The sequence below is a fragment of the Leptonychotes weddellii genome, chromosome 11 (assembly GCF_054177405.1).
Source record: "Leptonychotes weddellii isolate Sample4059 chromosome 11, ASM5417740v2, whole genome shotgun sequence".
In the NCBI taxonomy this organism is placed as follows: Eukaryota; Metazoa; Chordata; class Mammalia; order Carnivora; family Phocidae; genus Leptonychotes; species Leptonychotes weddellii.
In genome coordinates, this window is record NC_138379.1 from 10,536,047 (window position 1) to 10,542,297 (window position 6,251).

Genomic DNA, 6,251 nt, shown 5'->3' on the forward strand with positions numbered 1-6,251 from the left:
ATACCTCAAAATCCACCCAGTTCCACCCACAGCTCCAACATGAATCCTGCTTTCACTATTCCACGGGGAGTGGTAGAGAGTCTTAGATTTGTAATCAAGAGACTTGGAGTCTGCAGCTAACTCACTGTGTGACAAGCCATGTTACCAACCCCAGTTTCTTTTTCTGTAATATAACAATTGGTCTAATATGAGCAAAGAAGGTTTTATAACAGCATTATCATGAAAACCCATTTATGTAAAATAGCATATGCAGGAAGAGAGTCAACAGAATATTAACAGTGATTGTTTCAGATCGTATTTTCCAAAAACGGTCGCAAGAATATTTCCATCCCACATGCTCTTTAAGAACTTTGCCATTTCTTCATCAAGAAGTGGAGTCTGGGGGCGCCTGTGTGGCTCAGTGGGTTAAGTGTCTGCCTTCAGCTCAGGTCATAATCCCAGGATCCTGGGATCGAGCCCCACATCGGGCTCCCTGCTCCGCGGGGAGCTTTCTTCTCCCTCTCCCTCTGCCTGCCGCTCTCCCTGCTTGTGTTCTCTCTCATTCTGTCAAATAAATAAATAAAATCTTTAAAAAAAAAAAAAAAGAGAGAGATGGAGTCTGTGTCCCTCTCTTTGAACCTGGAGGACTATGGGGTTGCTTTGGCTAATAGAGTACCCACAAGTGGTGCTGATGATTTCCAAGACTCTTAGAAAAGCCAGTAGAGCCCCCACCTGGCACCTTCTTGGGACATGCACCTCTGGAGCCCTGAATTCCCCTGTAAAAAGTCCCACTACTCTGAAGCCACCATGCTGGAGAGGCCATGTGGAGAGGCCACAGAGAGTCAGAGAGAGATGCCCGAGGAGCTCTAACTGTTCCAGCCTTTGAGTCTCTGGGTCGCTTCTGTCAGTCTCCACCATGGGAGTAAGAGAACATTCAGCTGATCCAGTGTCAGCTCGGGCTGTCAGCACTAGAGACCCCAAGTGAAAACTGCCTGGCTGAGTCCTGTCAACTCCTAGAACTGTGAGAGGTAACAATAAAATCCCTGGGCTTGTTTTACAAGTCCCTACATTTTGGGCTGGTTTGTTCTACAACACAATGTAACCCAAATAGTGGTTTTTATTTCATAAAATGAAGGGATTTATGTAATGCTCTGTTACTGTTTTAACATTTTTCAGTGACCATCACTTTAGGAAGAAAAATATTTTTTTATTTTAAGGAAGGTAAACTATCTTGCCTATTACACCATCATGCTTAACGTGGTTCCAGAATCTTCTCAGTTACGTAAACATCCATTGGGCAGGTCTGTAATTTTCTCTCTTTATTCTGGTTTCATCCAGCCCATATGTGATAGAATAAGAACCAGCAGGATTAGATCCAAGTCATCTGGTTTGAATTGGTCATCATCCCTGTGGGCTGGTTCTCCATGACCTCCAGCTCCTAGGTTCCAAAGGAGACTGTATCCATTCTAAGACACAGCTCCATCCTCAGTGAGTAACGGGGAAGCTGATTTGGCTAGAGATGGACTTGTATGCAAGTTGGGAGTTTACTTGAGGAAGTGAATTAGGGTTAAGTTTAAGACACAAAAGACTATCGATTAAGAAAATAGAGGGGCACCTGGGTGGCTCAGTCGTTGGGCGTCTGCCTTCGGCTCAGGTCATGATCCCAGAGTCCTGGGATCGAGCCCCACATCGGGCTCCCTGCTCGGCAGGAAGCCTGCTTCTCCCTCTCCCACTCCCCCTGCTTGTGTTCCCTCTCTTGCTGTGTCTCTCTCTATCAAATAAATAAAATCTTAAAAAAAAAAAAAAAGAAAATAGAGAACCGCAAACTTTTATGAGAGCCCTGACAAGTTTTCACAGAGGAGAGGCATACATCTGGACCTGGATACTTGAATTCCCCTAAAGGATTCTTGTATTTGTCATCTCAGCAAATATCTACGGTAAACCTTCTATTTACCAGGCTCTGAGTCCGGCTCTGGGACTAAAAGGATGGATAATTCACGGTCTATGCCTTCAGTGTACTCACAAACCAGAGGAACTGACACAAAAACAATTTTAAGTGATTTGTAAGACTGGATAACAAAGACAATATTTAGTCAATAATTGATGTCATTAGCTTTAGAATACATAAAGATTTTTTTTTAAAGATTTTATTTATTTATTCATGAGAGACAGAGAGAGAGAGAGAAGCAGAGGGAGAAACAGGCTCCCAAGGAGCAGGGAGCCCGATGTGGGACTCGATCCCAGGACCCCGGGATCATGACCTGAGCCAAAGGCAGACGCTTAACCATCTGAGCCACCCAGGCGCCCAGAATACATAAAGATTTTGTGCAAAGCACAGTCAACTGAACTTTATGCTATTCTTGTGCCTTTGTGTTAGCCATGCCTGAGAAGAGCCTACCTGTGGCCTTAAGAATAAAATAACAGAGGGCGCCTGGGTGGCTCAGTTGGTTAAGCGACTGCCTTCGGCTCAGGTCATGATCCTGGAGTCCCTGGATCGAGTCCCGCATCGGGCTCCCTGCTCAGCGGGGAGTCTGCTTCTCCCTCTGACCCTGCCCCCTCTCATGTGCTCTCTCTCTCTCTCATTCTCTCTCTCAAATAAATAAATAAAATCTTTAAAAAAAAAAAAAGAATAAAATAACAGAAACCCCTGCCATCTAAGTGTAGGTAACACAAATGCAACAGAAACACCTAGAAAAATAAACTGAAAAAAAAGCCACACACTGGGTAGGCATGGCTTGTAAAACCTAATATATAAAGTGTCTGCAAATATGTATTAATTTATCAAATATTTTTTTGAGTACCTAGTGAGAGTCAAAAAGAAAATAGGACAGGGGCGCCTGGGTGGCTCAGTTGGTTAAGCGACTGCCTTGGGCTCAGGTCATGATCCTGGAGTCCCGGGATTGAGTCCTGCATCGGGCTCCCTGCTCGGCAGGGAGTCTGCTTCTCCCTCTGACCCTCCCCCCTCTCGTGCTCTCTCTATCTCATTCTCGCTCAAATAAATAAATAAAATCTTTAAAAAGAAAAAAGAAAATAGGACAGCGCCCTTGCTTTCCTGGCTTCTCCTTCACACAGAAGGAGACAGACAAGGAATGTATGAATAAATTAAAAATGGCCGTAATCTGAGGTCTCAAGAGGCCTGTGATAAGAAATGGAGAGGCGTCAGAGGATATGGTGACCCAGCATGGACTAGCTATTTGAGGTGGAGGGGTGCAGGAGTCTCAGAAGGCCTTTCTTGGATATTTGAGCAGAGAACTGACTAAGAGAGTGAGCCATGAGAAGATCTGGGTAAACACAGTCCAGGAAAAGGGAAGAACAGGTGAAAGATATCTCTGCAGGAACAGGGGGGCGCCCTCACGGAGCAGTGAGCCGGGGGTGGGGGGGTGGGGGGTACTACGGAGAACGAGGGAAGTAAATATAGTCCTCTTGGTAGCTCGGGACCCAACCTGGCTGCATCTTTCTGACCATGGCGAAGACTTTGAATTTTATTTAAATACTCTCAGTGTTTGAACCATGGAACTGGGTGAAACTGCCGAGGGGTGACTAGAGAGAGAGAGAAAGACCTATGAACAAGCCCTGCGTGACTCGAACATTTAGAAGTAAGGACCCAGCACAGAAGTCAAGGAGCTGGAGCAGGGACATAGGAAACCAGAATAAAGTAGTGTCAGGAAGACCGAGGAAGAAAGTGAAAATTCTTCCAAGAAAAAAGAGGGATCAGCTGTTTCAAATACCACAGGAGCCAAACCATCAGCCCTTCGATCTTCCTTTGTGATCTGCTCTCATCACCCCGGGGCAAACATCATCTCCAGCAACCTCTCCACCAGTCCTGCATCCTTAGAGTCCGATCCGCATGGAAACTGCCTCCCGCAGAACATGTTTCCCAGAAGATGAAAACATCTCAGATTTCTTCTTTGCTCCATTTTCCTTCCATTGCTTATGCTCTCTCTAATCTCCTTTTAATAGAGGAACTTTGATGACTCAGAAATACTCTCTCCTTTTAAAACTAGCATAAGGCTTTAGGCAATACCATCTGTGATCTTTTTAACCAACCAAGAATGTGCAGGAACATCTTCTGCCTTTTTTTTTTTCCTGATAATAAAAGCAATACTATACTGTAACCAAGTACAGTTTATCCTAAAAATACAAGAATTGTCTAACCTTCTTGGGGCGCCTGGGTGGCTCAGTTGGTTAAGCGACTGCCTTCGGCTCAGGTCATGATCCTGGAGTCCCGGGATCGAGTGCCGCATCGGGCTCCCTGCTCAGCGGGGAGTCTGCTTCTCCCTCTCCCGCTCCCCCCTCTTGTGCTCTCTCACTCTCTCTCTCTCAAATAAATAATAAAATCTTTAAAAAAAAAAAAAAGAATTGTCTAACCTTCCAAAAGCAATCAATATAATCTACCCTATTAATAAGCACAAAATAAAATTATATGATCATCCTAGTGGATACAGAAAGATCTGACAAAATAAAAAATCCATTCCTGATTTAAAAAAAAGAAACAACTCTCAACAAACTAGGAATCAAAGGGAACTCCCTTAAACTGATAAAGGGCATCTGTGAAAACCCTACAGAGTGACTGGTGAAAGACTGACACGTTTCCGCTATGATCAAGAACAGGAGGGCGCCTGGGTGGCTCAGTCGGTTAAGCGTCTGCCTTCGGCTCAGGTCATGATCCCGGGGTCTTGGGACCAAGTCCCTCATCGGGTTCCCTGCTCCCTCTGCCTGCTTCTCCCCCTGCTCATGTGCGCTCTCTCTCTCTCTCAAAAATAAATAAACCATCTTTAAAAAAAAAAACAGGACGGGAACATACAATCTCATTACTTCTACTCAACATTGTATTGGAAAGGAAGTGAGGCAGGCAGAGAAAGACAAATACCATAGGATCTCACTTGTATGTGGAATCTAAAAAAACCAAACTCACAGGAACAGAGGTCAGATTTGACAGATGATAGATAGATAAAACAAAATAATTAAATCTATATTAAATGTTACTAAACGATAAGAAATAACAATGAATCAGTTTTTGGAAAGGAATCTTGACTTCTTAGGCAATCACTGAAGATTGAAAAGGAAAACATGAAGGCAAGGTTGGTGACTGCTTGGAGACACCGTACTGATGAACTACTTACTGGAGGAAGCAACAGAAATTCAGACGCTTCTGAAATGATTTGCATCTGAGAATTGGAGCCTGGGAGGGAAAGAAGGGAGGATGCCCAAGGGGGATGTGATTTGCGAGCATACCCTTTGGAGTGAGAGAGACTTGGGATCAGGTACTCCCTTGTCGGCACTCTCTTGCTGCAGAATTTGAACAAGTTCTATCACCTGTTTGGGTTTTATATCTTCCTTTTTCTTAACGAGATCAATCAGAATGACTTTCCATTCAACTTGATAGGACTAAAGTAAATCATTCACGTAAAGCTTTTAGCATCATGCCTAGCATTAATTTAAGTGTGTATTTAAGTGTATGTGACTTTAAGAGGCAAGTTAAAAAATTTTAGTGAACTCCACTTCTGGAGTTGTCTGGACCCAAGGCTAATCTCAGCCCAGGAGAGACTGTTCCAGATCGCGCTGAAATGAACAGGCCCGCAGATGCCCACTGGGCTGTGAACCCTGGGACAATCACCGTAATCACACTAATTAATGTTTATAGAACTTCACCCAGCACCTTCCCATTGCCTCATGTACTGAGTTGCAGTGAGAATAACCGTGATACACATAAAACCTGGCCCAGAGTAAACGCTCGGTAAGTTTTGTTTAACAGTTGCAAAAGCCAACTGACAGGCCCTCACTAATCCGAAGCCATAGGCTAAGAAGTGAAAGCCCGGACACTTTGGTGCCAAACCCTGAGCTCTTCTGCAACACGATGCTTCTGTTCCTTGCCACAGAAGCTGATGTGTCAGAGGAACATTTGCATGGCAGTTAATATTTGAAAAACGGCCCCCAAGATGCACTCTGTGGAGTTGCTTTACCGCATTCTAAGTGATTTGTGAAAAAACACGAACAAAGACTGATGTGTAAACTCAAATCTCTTGGCTCCCAGGGGAATTCCCGCCCCCCCCCCCCCATATCTTTTCCTAAACATGCCCACCCAACTCTTTTCTAAAAGTTTTGTCCTGGGGCGCCTGGGTGGCTCAGTCATTAAGCGTCTGCCTTCAGCTCAGGTCATGATCTCAGGGTCCTGGGATCGAGCCCCTCATCGAGCCCCGCATTGGGCTCCCCGCTCCGAGGGAAGCCTGCTTCTCCCTCTCCCGCTCCCCCTGCTTGTGTTCCCTCTCTCG